A 17368-nucleotide genomic window follows, 5' to 3' on the forward strand; every position below is an offset into this window, starting at 1 on the left:
TTACCTGTGGTCGACGCGTGTAAGAAATCCCCATTAAAACCTCATAGTATATATTCACAGGGATAAAATTATCATCAGTTTTTCCTCATATCGTTTTGTGTCGTTCTGTGTTGTGCTCGTCGCTTCTGCTTGTTCATAAATCATGCCTCCCGGGATAGAAATAAAACGAAGTTAAAAATTTGAAGTATTTCTCTCTCTCTCTCTCTTCGAAACTGCCTTCTGCTTAAAAAATTATTATGCTTACACACACACACACACACACACACACGCACGCTCACACGCACACACGTGTGTGTGTGTTGATACGATTAGAAAAGCTAATTTGCTATTATATTATTTAGTTTATTACATTTATTTTCTAAACAACTTGTAATAAATGCTGATGAAGGAATGTGTTAAATATAAAAAAGCATTTTTCTTGATGATCATTAGCAAATCATTAATTAGATATTATTGCCAAAACAACTTTTTTTCTTTTTGATCATGAAAATAGGTACCCTAATTTAAGAAATTCAAAATAAAGTCATTTCTAATCAGCAATTCAAAAAATTTTATTCATAAAATGCCCCTTTTTCTTGTTCCATTGTTGTGCATTTATCTGTTTGGTAATTACTGTGAGGTCCGCCGAAGAAGGTTACCAATCCGTGACTGTTCCACATTCGTCCTCGAACAATAAAAACAGAATAATCTCCTGCAATTATTCTTCATTCAGTTTTCCTGGATTGTCAAAATGGGACTCACTTCCATTATCCCGCCCGTACGCAGTTTGAAACTGCCCAATAATTAATTTAATCTCCTTAAATCCCCCTTCGCCCTGGCCATAATGCGTCAAATGAGATTTCCCTACTGCAGTACAGCTGCCAAAGCCTTGTCCCTTTTATTTTTTTCCCTCTGCGGTTCGTCCACCCATTCCTCTCCCCAAATTCCAGATCGGCTGAAATTCTGCTTATGCCCGCTTTAGCAGGCATATCCAATCTATTTATCCTCCCATTATTATACTTTTTTCCTCTCTGCCTCTTTTCTTGTGCCTGCTGCATTCGATCCACGTCGGCAAAATGCACTTAGCGTTTGGCGGTCCTGATGCATTGCATCCCAACGGGGTATATATTGCTGTCAATGTTGTCCATTTATTGTCTAGTTACGCCTGTCGATATTGGACGTTGGCTGCCAGGGCGTAACGTCCCCGCTGAGAAAATACTGCGTGCCTGTGTTTTTGAAACAAAACTCGTCTAACGGGCTCGTGCCAAGATCGGATCAGGGGTTTCTTTGTGTGGGAGGAAAGCATTAATGGATGAATAAGGGAGGCCCTTGTTTTAATTTGTTTCGTGCTGGTGAGACAAAATAATCACAAGACCGATAATTTGAAAAATGTTTAACAGAAAATAGTCAGATCACTGCAAAATTTAAAGGGGACATCAAAATATTTAACCTTAGTTGCTTCTGTCGACTATTTGATTTGTTGGGAACATTTGAGTTAAATTTCAATTAATTCTCTCGCATATAATATTATATATATCTTATATATAGTAATAATTCTTTCTTCAATAAAATATTTTTTAGCATTAAATTGTATCAGAAACAGCCTTACACCTGTTCTGCCTATTTCGTACACGAGTTTTCTAATGGAGTCGAGTCTCCTGACATCATAGTGCCTTTAAAAAATTTAAGTGTCTGGGTTGTGTAATTAAAATTATGCGATATTTTTCCCCATAATGTAATTTCTGTTTCCGATTCTTTATAAACACTACACAAATAAATAGCAGAAACTGACATTTAATATATTATGAAATAATGAAAATGATTTGAATTTCATTCCATTAATGAGAATTGTTGAAAGTCATGTAAAATATTTTTTTAAAAAATGTCAAAATTTAAGAAAAAATTGCATTGCAGCTAAATTTATATATATATATATATATATATATATATATATATATATATATATATATATATATATATATATATATATATATATATATATATATATATATATATATATATATATATATATATATATATATATATATTAAGAAAGTATAAAAGTTATTTTTAAGCTATGCAAATTTTGGATGTTATTGTTACAAACACTTCAAAATTTTGTTTAATTTTTGATTAATTGACTCTTCAAAATGCACATTTCTATCTTTTAAGCTATATCTATGCCAAATTTGGTGACTTAGGGTACAATTGTTTATCCTGTAAAGTGCTAGCACACATAATATTCATTTTATAAGTATAGATGGAAAATGTAATATTTATATGTATATTTACAAAATTTTCTTAAAAAGGGTTACAAAGTCTTATTCATTTGAAATTCTTTTCAAGAAGGAGATCGGAGAATGAGTTGTTCTATGGTTTTGCTTATTGTTATATGCTGTAGACATAGAAGAATTGCTTTGGTCGGATAATTATGTCTTAACATAGTTCTTTTTCTTGTGAGCATATTCATTTTACTACCCAACATTTTCATTCTAAAATGATTCCTTATTTCTTGATTCAGTTTCCATTTTTTCTTTAATTATTTTCAACTTGTGTCTAAAGTATTGATGACTTCAGCACATTTTCTCATTCCGAGCGGAGGGATAAAAATCCCTAATGCTTGTAACATTCTTTTATATATACCTAAGATTCCCTCTCCTAAGTCTAGACGTGGCAAAGAAATCCCTATCAGAATCTCACTAAAAAATTCATTGAAAAGGAAAATGTCTGGCACTTTGCTCTTGTATCTTGTGTATATATATTCGCAACTGTATTACTTTCGATATAAATAGATTTATGCACTCTTACTTGTCATCAGATAAGTTGCGAGTTTGCTAATTCTTAAGCTCATAATTCTAATGTCAAATATCTAGATTATTTCAAAAAGTAAATTGATTACATTATTTGCTGCTTATTAATAAACAATATCGTTTTCTTTAGAGATTAAAGAATGTAAGATCTTTATTTGAATGTCGAATGTTTTTTGTAAACATTTTATTTGGCTAAAACATTTAAGTGGAAGATTGCTGTGACATTTCTGCACTGAGGAATTAATTAATTCTGAAAAAAAAAAAGAATTATATTAAATATTTAATTAATTTATTTATTTGAATTATAGTCTGATTATTAACTTAATCTTTATTATCTTCATTGTTTACAACCTGAAATCATCAGTCATCATAAAATAATGCATGATTAAAACGTGCCATTTTATCAAATTGCATTTGCAAATTCATAGAAAGTCTAAGCGGTAAACGATTTGCAAATTCATAGAAAGTCTAAGCGGTAAACGATTTGCAAATTCATAGAAAGTCTCTCTTAGCGGTAAACGATTGCTTTGGCCTCCTAACGAATTTTGGTGAATCAAGAAGTTACGAATTGTTTCGATTGCATTCTTCTAGATCTTGACTCCCCGAATGACACTTTCCAAAACAAATGGTAAACTTTTGGAAAGAGTATAATCAAATACGTTAACTCCGAGGAATAAAGAGGTCAAGAATGTTCGAGTTGTTGAGCCACACCCTCGCAATCGGGAGTTTTGGTCACCACGCCTCGCTTTACTTATGGAATTGGTAACATTTTCATTTTGATGGTTTGATTCAATATCGATACTATTCAGGGTCAAGTTCTGTTGTACTTTGAGGCAAAAAGGCATTGTATCAGAAGAAATGCATTGCATTCTAACTTTGATGTATTAATGCTTATTTGCTCCCTGATTCGCCTGTGATTTACTATTTCGATTACCTTTTCTCTAGATTATGATTAAAGGATAGTGAAGAAGAGATCAGTTAATAGATGATCCTCCGTATCATGGGCTTAAATCGGAGCAGTGAACATGTTACGCTTTTGAAGATATGAATGGTATTTTTTCTAAATCATTTGAGTATTTTCTAATCTTTTCTAAGTCATTTCAGTTCTAGGAAAAGATTGATGGTTGCAGGGGCCCAGCTGAGAATCTTTTTGTCTTTTTAAAATGTTTGTGTTTTATTTTTAAATTTGAACTCGCTATCATTGTTTTGTTATGATTTTTTTGTGGATGTCATATGATCAATGGTTATTTTTGTATCATTTTAATAGAGGCTGTTTTTGATAAACTTTGAGCTGGAAGTAATCGTGTTTGGCGCAGTGTGACCTTCATATTAGTTCTTGTGCCATAAAACCTCAAACCAAATGAATCCAAATCATTTGATTGGCTAAAATTGATTAATTCCGGTATTGAATTAAACAATTAAGCTTCTAATGCTTACTTTTTTTTTCTTTTTACTGTAACCAACGATTTTTCTAAAACCTAATGAAAGACTTCAAAAGCGATGAGAAATGTATATTTTGCAGGAAGCCTTATCAGACAATACTAACAATTTACAGTAAAATATATTTCATTTTCAGTACTCACTTGTGTTCATCAAATATATTTAAATGTATATATATATTTAATATATATACAAGTTCCAAATATGCATATATATATTTTAAAATATAAATTTTTTTCTTTCCTATTAAAAACACCTTTTGCTCTCTATTTAATTTCTTTTAAATTATAAATACCATGACTGACATTTTGAAAGACGAGATAACCATATTTTTAAGAAAATAATTCATAAAATCAACTTATTTTTAAACTTCTTTGTTATATTTCTGTTTAATTAGAAGGATTGCAAAATTAAGTTATCTATTGTAATTATATTCAATCAAAAATAAAAAGTATATTAACTTTTTTCTTCGCGGTAAACACAACTTGGCAGATTTGATTAACTTCACTTGGATACTGAATATATCAAATAAATTAAAAAATGTTCACTATGACAATATATTTTCAACTATATATTCAAGTATCTCCAGGTCTTAACACGGGACAGCTTTCATAATGGTTACTCGAATTCTTCTCGCAATTCATTAATGCATTTGAAACCTCCCCTACAATTCATTCGACTGGAGTTTTAATGGTCGTTTCTATCCTTAACTGTTTTCTACATCCACTGATGCCATTCCCTGAAGTTATCATCACCATACTCCGCTAAACCCACCATCCAGGTGGCTCCAATCAGGCACTGCGAGGGCTTAAGAAAACGACCCTATAATTTTCTGGATGACCCCCCTTTCTGGTATTCCGACGAAGACCTCTAAGTGGAAACGGCAGGCAAGATCGGAAGCGTAGGAGTCTTTACAAAATCCCATGTATTAAGGATGACAGCCATTCGGCGCATAGCGGCAGTTTGCATACATCATTCTTATCAAGAACACCCCAAAACCTTTACACTCCAATTCAGGACCCCCTAGCTACTATTTGCTTCTCTCTTCCCCCCTTTAATCTCTGCCCATTTTCATGCAGACCCCCTCTCTTCCTTTGTGCTTCAAGCATGGGGCGCTGGTCAGGCCGTTACGTGCGAGGGCCTTAAGGCCCGTGCTTAAGGGCCTGAAATTGATGAGGCTCGTTATTTGCGGCATGTAAACATAGCTGACTGCCTTGCCCCCCCCTTCCTCTTTTAGCTGAGTAAATCTTCAGATTCTTTCCCCTCCCCCTGCCTATCTTCTACCACGGGCAGGGGGGATTTATACCCAGTTGTTCGTTACAACAGCAACTAAGTTTTGCCACGGAAAAGTGCAAATTGTAACCCAGTCGTTTAGGTCTTACGCGATTGGTTCCTCAGAAATCGAGTGATGGGGGATTTGGTGAGATATTAAAGCTTTATTGCCTCGATGCGTCAAAAAGTTTTCGATCGGGGCCCTAACAGCAAGAGAGCAGAGGACAGCATGGGGAAAAGTCAGCATCGACCTGGCTTGTGCTCGAGTAGTTATATTTATGGCGAGGTCGTTATTTCTTTAAGTCATGGCTGACATGGAAAAGAAGGAGGGGTAGAAAAAGGGGAAAAAAGTGCACGGATAATCTTTGCAAATGGGTAAGTTTGAACTTTTAATAGGGAAGCTAAGTATTCGATTCTGTATGGGAGTAACGTAAGGATGGTGGCAATTCATCTAGATTAGCCGGATTGGAGGATTTCGAGGGAGCGAACCTGAATCGACTATCTCTACTTGATGGGAAGAATTTCAGAAAAAAAAAAAAAATGGAGCCATTAACGGGTGGTTTTAAAATATTCAAATCGTGCTTATTTTAGGAGCAGTCAGATCTCAGCTATTTCTTTGTTATTCTAAACTTTTCGTGACATTTAATAGTTAATTGCGGCTGAAATGAAATTAAAAAGGAGAAGAAAAAGAAACTATTATAATACTGATTAAATAATTAATATTTCAATAAAAAATAATAATTCAAGAAGTCTTTTTAAACAATGTAAATTTTTTAAAAATTAAATTCTGCAAAAAAATATCTATTATTTAGTTATCTCAGTAGATAACTGCCTGAAACTATACATACATTTTTTTTCTCTCAAATAATGTTGGGATTTCTTTTGCATTCTCTTGTGTGTGTGTGTGTGTGTGTGTGTGTGTGTGTGTGTGTGTGTGTGTGTGTGTGTGTGTGTGTGTGTGTGTGTGTGTGTGTGCGTACGTGTGTGTGTGTGTATGCGTGTACGTGTGTGTGTTATTGATAAAAACTATAGTATTTTTTGAAATTTCATTCAGATTTTATTTCATTTACTATTTCAATTGGAGTAGTTCATAAAGCAAAAGAAGGGCGTTAATATTTGTTATGAAAATAATTATGCCGGCAGCATTTATGTGAATATGGAATTTCCTTAAACAATGTAAGTAATTTACCGAATAACTAAATTCGGTAAAAATTAAATTATTACCGAAACAAAAAAATAACTGAATTCGATAACAATTAAATTATTAACGAAAAAAAGAATAACTGAATTCGATAAAAATGAAATTATTAACGAAATTTTATGTTAACTTAATTTAATAATTAAATTTTACTTATTTTTTCATATCTCGTTAATTGCTTTACAGGTCTTTTTTCTTTCCTCTCTATTTTTTCCATCATTTTCCTTTATATGTACATATTAAGAATAAAAAAAAAAAAAAAAAAAAAAACCTCCTGCTCCAAAATTCAATAGTAAAGTTCTGCAAAAAAAAAAAAAAAAAAAAAAGAATCGCTTGTACAGATTATAAAGGAATTTTAATATAAATAATGAGATTATTTTCTTTTTGTAATGTGATCTTTATAAGAAAACAACATATTAAAAAGCCAGGTTTCCTTACTTTTTTTTATGACACTATTTTCTGATATATATGCAAAGAGAGAGACTAGCATTTCAGTTTTGTTAGTCATATTTTTGGCATTGCAGAAAGGTAGGAATTGAGCCGACTCAAAGAACTGAAAGCCTGATTGTAAACCTTGATTGTCCCCATTAATCCAAGACCCCTTGTTTGTTTATTATTCACATTAATAATAGCAGAGATTATTCACAGCGGAAATTTATAAGACAGAAATTAATTACTATCTTACAAACTGCCACTTTCACATTGGATTTTTAACTATATGCAGAATGCAAAAAATAATGTAGAGAATAAAATTAATTTGGAATGATTTCTATTAATTTTTTTCTCTTTAAAGTAAATGGTTTTCTGAAGAAAAAAAAATCTTAATAAATCAGAAAATTTTATTCCGAATGAAACAAACCCGCCATATATTTTACAATTCGAAGCTTAGAAGAAAAATGCGACCCCTCTGGTCACTTTAAATCCAAAGCATGTTCTGAAAATAAAACTAAACGGGGCGTGTGGATATTAGAATTTAAGAGACACTGCTCTGTTCCAATGAGTTATGCATACGAAATGGATGACAAATCACATGAATCGAATATTCCCAACGCAATTTGTAGAAACCGAATCAATCTGTTCCATCTGGTTCCCCTTCAAGGTTATTGAATAAAAACTTCCGCAATACTCCTCCGTATTGGACACGTAAGGGACCTTACCCCCTCCTTGTATTTCATGGATTTCAATAAAAGGGGGCCGAAATTCATTGAATTTTTCGTGTCGACTTATCCGGCGTTTTCCAATATACTTCGCTACAAACAGGAGGGGCCCAAAAAAATAAAATCCGGTCATCCAACAGCAGATATTACCTTCCTTTTTTCCCCCACCCTTCTCATACCGCCTTATTTCCCTACTCCAGCAAGGTGACACCTACCAGAACCAATAAATGCGACCAATATCGTCGTGGAGGACAGAAGACACCGTGACCAATACGTTCTCTGTCTGTTTGTTGCGTTGTCGGGGATTTTGGATTTCACTGCTGCTGTGGGAAGAAAGTTTCCCTATCTTCTCATATTGTCCCCCTTCCTGACGTTATTTGTGTTGCGAAACGACGAGGATTCGCCTCTTAAGTGCAGTGGAGAACGAGCTTTTTTCTGTAGAAGTATACAAGAATTTGATAAATATGAAGAAAAGTCAGGCTGGAATTGGGTTACTCAACATACACTTGGTAACTTGGAGTATGTAATGCTCATCTTGTTTTCCAATATTGAATACTTGCGTTACCAACAAAACTGCAAAACCATGGAATGAGGCGAGATTCTGCCAATAACAAGCTATTGTACCATTGAATGAGGGGAAATTGTGTTTCTTGAAGTTAGACATCTCAATAAATCTTTAAATTGTGCAAATATTTTACTGGCTAATATTAATAATTAGCAGCTTATAAGGCTAAGTAGCGTCATGGCTATGAACTATTGAATTGTAATCTAGCCAACTGATATGTATTTTTATTAGATTTTTCATATATATATATATATATATATATATATATATATATATATATATATATATATATATATATATATATATATATATATATATATATATATATATATATTGATGTGTATCGGTTAAAACAAATTGTGTTGTCAGCTCCTCAACATTTAGCACAATTTAGACTCAATATATTGTACTCTACGTTGTATATGTATTAAGCATTTAAAAGAATTTCGCTTCGGAATTTTGTCGTGTTGTTTATGTTTTGAAAATTGTGGATTATTTTCTTTCTTAAAATTATTAAAAAAAAAAAAAGAATATGTGAATTTTAAATTTGAGTGAAGAATGTTAAATTTTAAATTATAATTTTTTATAAGGACTTTTTTTTTAATTAAAGAACTTATACGCCATACTTTTGATTGATATTTTAACGAAAGGGCTGAGGGAGAAAAATAAAGTAAAATACCATGTTTTGGAATTTTTTAAAATCTTGTTTGTTTTTCCGTGAGAGGATAATTCAAGTTATATATGTATTAAGTATTTAAAAGTGCTGCACCTTTGAATTTTATTTGTTTGATTTCTGCTGTGGAAAGTGTGGAGTATTTTCTTTTCTAAAACTATTCAAAAAACCAATATGTGAATTTTATAGAGAAGAACAGTGAAAATTAGAATAGTTTATAGTGAAGAATGTCTAACTTTAAAATATTTTATTAGAAGTTCGCTTGAATTAGTGAACTCTTGAGCCATATTTTGAAGATATTTAAATAAAAAAAGGGGGGGGCAGAAAAAAAGAAAGTAATATACTATTTCTTTGAATTTTTTTAAAGCATATTCGTTTTTTTTTTAATAGGAGGATAATTCAAAAAATAATTTTAAACAATATTAAATTTTTAGTTCAATTATTCGAATATTACAAGTTTATAAAAGAGAAATTTAATTAATTGCTTTATTTCTATCTGCCAAATATTTATCATATAGAAATCGCAATCCTAAATAAAGTTTCTTTTTTTTATTAATAGTGACTAGATTTGTTATCTAATGTATAGACCATGTTCTGAAATTCAAGCATTATTTGTAGTAAATTATTAAAATAATAAATATAATTAATGTCAATTGGCGTATATTGTACAGAAAAAACAATGAGCAGACGCATCATTATTCAGGATATATTGAATGTAAGCACGCATTTTTAGACTACAAAAAAAATTTCAAGAAATTACATAACTCTAATTCTATATATCGAATTTCCTTACACAAAATATTGAAAAGTTTTCTCTTAATGCAATTTTCCTAAACCTTTCTGAGTAAAGTAATGATACTAACATCATTAGTGAATAACTGTTCACTAACAGCATTAGTAAATAACTTCACTAACAGCATTAGTAAATAACTTCACTAACAGCATTAATGAATAACTGTAAAATTATTCGTGAAATGAATCTGTCATGGAAATTCTTTATATTTTCCAACTTTTTTCTTCAATTTAATTACTTTACTATCTACTTTGTAGTTGCATTATGAATTAAAGCACACATTCTACATGATTATACCACATGGCGTTTCAGGAAAATTTCAGCGCCTTTGAGGGTTATTTAGGGGGAATTTAAAATTTTGACTGGGGCTTTTATTACTCTGTATTGTATTCCGAAATATGATTTCCTGTATTGGGAAATAATCTTTTTATTTATTTCACAATTTTCCACTTATGTTTTTTATACATAAATATTAAATTTTGTGATTACTGAAAAATACCTTCAATTTTTTTTTCTCTTCATGGGCAAAATTAATATGTAACATCCATAATGCTTAGTTACTCTAGAGTTCATTACCATAGCGCTATTGATTTATAAAAAAAGGTTATGGGAGATAAAAATATTACAGTAAACAGAAAAATTTCACTTACTTTTGCGAAATCAAATCTGTTTATTATTTTTAACCTGTGCTATTAAAAATTATTATGTTTTAAAATAACTATGAAATCATTTTGAATTTTTTTCTATCGGAATATCTGCATCCATGCGTTAAAAAAAGTAGTTACTTTCATTCCTTATCAAATGCAATAAAAAACCAATATCTATGAAAAGTTACATAGAAATTAATTCTAATTCCGCAAAATAATTTCTATATAAAATAGCAGATAAAAATATTGAAAGAGGATAGCTTTTTGGCGACCTGACTTTTTTTCTAACTAAATTGTGGTGCCTTTACATAAAGAAATGTTTTTAAAAAAATGTAATATTCTTTTTTTATATACACATAAAAGCGGATGATTTAAAAAATATTGCATTTTCATAAGCATTACTAAGACTAATGTTTCAGAAAATTGCAAAAATATGTTATTTGAAACCAGGATAATGGAAAAAGCACACACTGTTTGCTTCTTGAACGATTGCGAAACGTCTTAAATCATTTTCACTCTCAAATGTCCCATATATTTTCAGATCGTGAAAAAGAAGCACTTTCACCCTTTTTCCATTTATTTATTTCATATAGATATATTTTTAGCCCCCCCCTCCCCCTCGTGTATGGAAGGTGGGCGCAGTGGGCATGATGGAAACCAACCTGACGGAAGTAGCGACCCTCATTTCCGGGAGAGCGGTCACGTGGAGCAATAAATTGTGGTACAGGCCCCAGTAAAGGGTTGCCAAGAGGACGCCAAATGATTGGAAACCTGGAAAAATATACGCCAACCTGATATTTTTTCCCCTGCTTTGAATTTTTTATTGTCTTTTTTAAAAAAAAAAAATTATTTCAATATATTTCGATTTTAAAATATTTAAAATATTAACAAAATATTCGCTTAGTGATTTAAAAGGAGTATTTTTAATTGAATTTAGAGGTGAAAAAATTGATTTAGTACCTTTTGTAGATTATATGATTTTAAATTTAAATTATCCATTTTAATTTTTTATGTATGCATATCAAATTAGATAGCACAATAGATGATTTCTGTATTCATAGTTTTCAGGTTTAAACTTATTTTTTGCTTTTATAATTGTCAGTTTTTCTAATACATTATACAACACATTGATGGTGTTTTTTTTTAAATTTAATATTTTTATATTCAATTTACCTTTTAAAAACTTAAATGATTAAAATAACACAACGACAAAAAAAAATTATTAGAGAAATAAATTTTCCTTAAAAATGCAACACTATTGTATGTAGAAAATTAAATTTTATACACAAAATTTCTTAAAATAAAAATAATTCATTATTGTTATTACTTCAGATTTTAATTATTTTTTGCTAGTAATAACGGTTTATTGAAATATTGTCTTTATACTACTTTAATTGTTTATTAGAAGAAACACTAATTCTACCACAAATTTAACCTATCATTTTTATTCTTTTAATATGCCTGCTCTGCAAAGTTGTCACTGTAATCTTTTCCATTCTTAAAATATTTCCAAATTTTAAAAACACCAAAGCCTTATAAAAAGTGACTAGAATGTCATTAAAATAAATGCTGTTTGATATAAATAAAATGATTTTTTGTCGCAATATATATATTTATAAATCAACATTTGAAAGAAATTTTCTGAAAAAAAAAAATGTTGTCAGTAAATGGATTAAAAAAAAAGAAGCTGAAAGACATTTAATAGCATAAAAGACATTATGAAATAACAGTCTCTTGTAAATGAATCATCAGAAAGAGGAAATGCGAAGCAACAAAAAAAAGTAAGCTAGTTTGTGAATGGGTAATTATAAAAGATAGAAAAGAAAGTCAACATTTCAAAAAAAAAAAAAAACATAAAAAATAAAATTATTTTGCAAATGAATTATTAAAAAGCAAAAGAAGAGAGAAAAAAAATAACAACCAACGCATCAGAACTTTTATAATCGTCTGCAAAAGATTCATAAAAAAAAAAGAGGAGGCAGCCGTTGTTTAATGAAGCAAAAGAATGTTAAAAAAGTGGCAATTGTTTGTCATCAAGTAATTTTAAAAAGCGAAAAGGAAAGAGAAATTGCAATTATTGTTAGTGTAGAAAAACAAGAATTTATACATGAATTATTAAAGAATAAACCTAAATAATTAATATTCAACACTGCCTGTCAATTTTTTAAGGTTAAATTTTTTTAAAAACGTATATAAATATTTTGCATCTGTGTCAAATGAAAATTTCTTATAGAATATAATGAATTAATCATTGCACATAATAATATTATTTACTACAGTGCTGTGGCATCAAAGAAGCATAAATTAAACTCAATGATTGCTGTGGCATCAAAGAAGCATAAATTAAACTCAATGATTGCTGTGGCATCAAAGAAGCATAAATTAAACTCAATGATTGCTGTGGCATCAAAGAAGCATAAATTAAACTCAATGATTGCTGTGGCATCAAAGAAGCATAAATTAAACTCAATGATTGCTGTGGCATCAAAGAAGCATAAATTAAATCCAATGTTTCCTTATGAAAGCATAAAAATTTACACTAATTTCGAAAAGAATGAATAGTCGTTTCTGTGAGAGGAGTCAGAATTCCTTCTTGAATCAGGATTGCATTGCTATATTGCGAAATACCGGACTTTAAAATATAGGAAACATTCTTTTCTAGAGCTTTTGCATCAGACAAATGTCTGCAATATCACTTAAGTTTGAGGAAAGAACACACATTAAATAAAGACTAAAAAATTTTGCATGTAAACTTTCTCTCGTCCAAGACATCACTGTTTAAGAAACAGAGATATTTGAAAGTAATATTGCACATTCTTGGGTGCAGTAAAGTTCTTTTCATCAGGAAGTCTCACTCTCCAAACGTAAACAATTCCACGCTATATATTTTGCATTAGTCAGGAGATAAATTAAAGGCAGGGAATAGGGTTTTTTTTTTTTTTTTTTTTTGCCTGTGTTTTTGTGATACAACGGAAAAAACAATTAGTAAAAAAAAAAGTTTTCTTTTAGATGGCAGTATATTTAACTTCCGTAGAATGAACAGTTTTTCGTATATATATAGAAAGGAAATAAAAAGTTTCTGTGATCAAAACTGCAACTGAATAAGATGTAATAAATACAGAAAAATATTCGTTGCTATCTTTAAAAAATTTGAATACCGCTATTTTTTTTTATCATTATGGAAATATCAATATATACTTGATGAATATTTGAAATATTTCAGCAGATACATTTAATAACATTCGTAAAATAATTATAATTTCTGCAGTGCTCTATAATATTTTTCATTTTGAAATATAATCTCGGATTTACTGAGAAAATTTTTGAAACATTTGATTAAATTTACTTGTTTAAGTTTTAATTTTATAGAATCTGCATATTTTAGCGCAACAAATTAAAATATTTCTGTGTTCATTTATCATATATATATATTTTTTTTCAAAACGTAACACAAATAATAAATAGTGAAAAATTAATATTTAAATAATTTATAATTATTTTGATAATTTCCAACTTTAAAAAAGCAACAAAAAAAAAAATTGCAAAGCAGCTTATGGGAATTCTTTTTGATGGTATTTCAAAAATTATTTGTAAACTTTCTTTTAAAATTTTTTTCATTGTTTTCTATTTCTGTGGCTTGGCATATTAACTTTCTTAAGTCAAAATTCTGATTTGATATTTATTTACTTTATATAACATTATTTTAATAACTGAAAAATAAATATAAAAACTTGTAAAAAGTTGAGTTTATGTTTTAATTTTCTGAATGTTATATTGTTAAACAGCAATGCTCAGTTATAAAGTTTTTGACAATATTATTAAAGACAATAATTAATTGGCAATATTGTTAAGAAATATTTCTTTAAAAGTTTTTTATGTGTATCTAATTTATAACTTAGTATAACATAATATGCTCTAATTACTAACTTAGTATACTTACTTAATTACGTAATTAAAGATATTACATATTTTAAAAACAGAAATTGACTTTCGTCTCCTTTAAATTTCTTGGGAAGAAACATTTTATTCTTTGATATAACATTTCTATTAGCATTTAAAAAAAAATAAAACTTCTTTTAATAATCCATTATCTGGAGATATTGAAACAATTTTGAAATGAATTTTTATATCATTATACATTTGCGAATTTAGCAAATATAATAATCCATCGACTCTAGAAACAAATCATTGCTGGCAGAGCGATAGTCCGCCAATTCTGGTACCCCTTCCTCTGTCCACTGTCAAATAGCAATATCTGGCGAATTTTTCCCCTCCTCCGCTATTTTCGAGTGGTCAGGGAGCGCTCTCGAGGCATCTGTTTTTTTCCCACGTACGTTAGGGCGAAACTTCATCTCTTGATGGAACACACGCATACATAAGGGACAGGGCCATTTCGGGCCACTCCAATAAAATGTCATGCTACCAAATCATGGGGAAACATTTAAAATAATAGAAAGACAGTAAGAGCTCTCGGGCTATTTTCCATACAGAAAATTGACGTTGGTTTCGAGTTGCTGCCGTTCCGATCGCTTCCAGATTAAATAAATAAATAATAAAATGGAATTTCCTGCTGTCTCTTCCGCGCTGTTGCCCAGCGTCCAGATATTTTCTGTTTATCTTTTCCCGCTTGCTTTTTGGTTCCAAATTACGAAATCTTGCCCTGGGGATACGAGAAATGGTATTTGTCCGCGGCTCAAATAACCATTAAGAGAAGAGGGAAATAGTTACCATTAGGGGCAGATGGGACGGTATTTTCCAATGTTAAATTCAAATATTTGAAGCGATCGACTTTCATTTGTTTACTTTTTTCTGGAAAATGTTTAGATTTTGCTATGTGTTTAATCTTTTAAGGGGAAAAAAATGTTTTTACTTTAAATTCCTGTTAATATATTAATAAATAGAACTTTCTTTCCTGTTGTCTTTTTTTAAATTAGAGCTTCAGTATAATCAATGGTTAATTTTTTTAAAAGATGTTCTAAATGTTTTTTGTTTGTCTACGGTCTTAAACAGATATGTTTAAAATAAATGTGTTTCGTTGTTTTTTTAATGGGAAATTTTAAATTGAATTGTTTATTGAAAAAACTAAAAAAAGTGGAAGCATTAAAAAAAATTGATGAACAATTGGCATTACGCTTGAAAAATTTGTGTAATATTTAATATAAAAAATTGCTATTGTATGGTACATTATCAATTATTATTTAATTTTTAAAAATTTTACTTCTTTTTTCTAAGTTAAAATTAAAAATATATAATCTACTTCAATACCATCCATATACAAGCAAAAAAATCTTTGCGTCTATATAAAATTTAAAAAAAAAAATAGAGTTTCTTTTTGAATGGGAACAGTGAGTTCATTCGAATTTTAAAGCAGCAATCACAGTTAATAATTCCATTTAATAACGAAACGATCAATAACTCCAGAGGCAAAAACTGAAGTATTAACCAAAATACAAAACTCCTGGAGCCCTCCATTCGATATCTTCACAAATTATCGATTGTAATGAAATTCAAAAGCTTACCCAGCCCTTTTTCTGCTCAACCCCCCCCCCCTCCCCCGGACCCTTCTTCATCCTCCTAGTTACCATTTTTTTTCTTCTTTTTCTTTTTGACCATCTTCCCGGCATTGTCTGTGATTCATAATGATAATTATGGCGTATCAAAATGAGCTCCTGATCTTCAGTTACAAAATAACCAAAATGTATTTGAAGCAGGTAGTCAGAAGGGAGCGCTGGAAAAAAAAATACACCTTTACCCACCCCTTAAAACGCCTGCGGTTGATTAACCCTCCCTGCCCATTAAGAACATGCTAAAAAACATTTTTTTACCGCTTTACCCTCCCTAATTTCTTTTCTCGAGTTATTTTTTTAAACAGCAGCGAAGCCCTTAATTAGCACACGGAAACAAACCCGTGAATCGTTCGGGCTGTTAGGAGAAGACGAAGTTAAGGGGTAAAGAAGAAAGGAGAAAAAAACTGTAAAGGCGCCGAGGAGAAACTATCATTGCGTTAAAACGTCATTGTGCCATCTGATTTGAAGGGCTTTTATTTTCATTCACTTCTTCATTTTTACGCCCCGCTTACTCCGATGCGGTGATGAGGTGGGGGAAGAGAAGGGAAGACTTAATTTGAATGTTGAAGGAAGCACTGCGTGCGGTAGTTAGCGTTTGCTCGAGGGTCCGAGTCCAAATTGAAGACAGTTGGTCATAGCCCGCAATACATTGCATTATTAGTATAGAGTAAGAACTTAGGTCTGAAATGTAAATTTCGGTAAGGATCTCTTGTCACCTAATATAACAAAGGCAGAATAGATAATTATTTTTAAACTGGAAAAAAACGTAACAGTATCTTAGTATCAACGTCTTAAAATAATTGTGGTGTCGAATTTCTTTGGGCATAAGTATATCTCATTCCGCATATACTTAACTTTAAGAAACTTTTCTTACTTAATAAGAAACTTTTCGAAAATTTGAAAATTTTATAATTAAAAAGTTCAAACGGGCCTTTATTTAATTAAAATTATAGATTTAAGTTCTTCCTCATTTCAAAATATTAGGAAAAAAAAATATACATTTCCTTTTAGAATTCAGAGTGCTTAACTTATAATTCGTTTTATGGAAGTAATGAAGTATTATATTCTTTTTCGGTAGGTAAGTGGTATATTTGTTTTTAAATAATTAATATATGCTATAATAAGGGAGGGACATGATCAAATATGAATAATTTATTGAACACCTAGAAACAACACGAAAGAATGACTTTATGAAATGCTTTTTAATATATATCAGAATTTTCAATTATCTACAAAATGTTCTGCAATAAAAAGATAGAGAATTTCA

At 30.3% G+C, this 17368-nt stretch overlaps 1 protein-coding gene across 4 annotated transcripts in view; it reads left to right on the forward strand.

Moving 5' to 3' along the window:
• LOC129964282 (LIM domain only protein 3-like) overlaps positions 1-17368 on the forward strand; it is a 145383-nt gene that overhangs the window by 108935 nt on the left and 19080 nt on the right. The window contains exon 1 of one of the 4 annotated variants that reach the window (XM_056079086.1): positions 5813-5876. The exons of the other annotated variants lie outside the window; for them this stretch is intronic. The gene's annotated coding sequence lies outside the window, so the exon portion shown is untranslated. Of the gene's footprint in view, positions 1-5812; positions 5877-17368 lie in introns of those variants that run through there. 4 annotated transcript variants of the gene reach the window in all.

Source organism: Argiope bruennichi, chromosome 1, assembly GCF_947563725.1.
Source record: "Argiope bruennichi chromosome 1, qqArgBrue1.1, whole genome shotgun sequence".
NCBI lineage: Eukaryota > Metazoa > Arthropoda > Arachnida > Araneae > Araneidae > Argiope > Argiope bruennichi.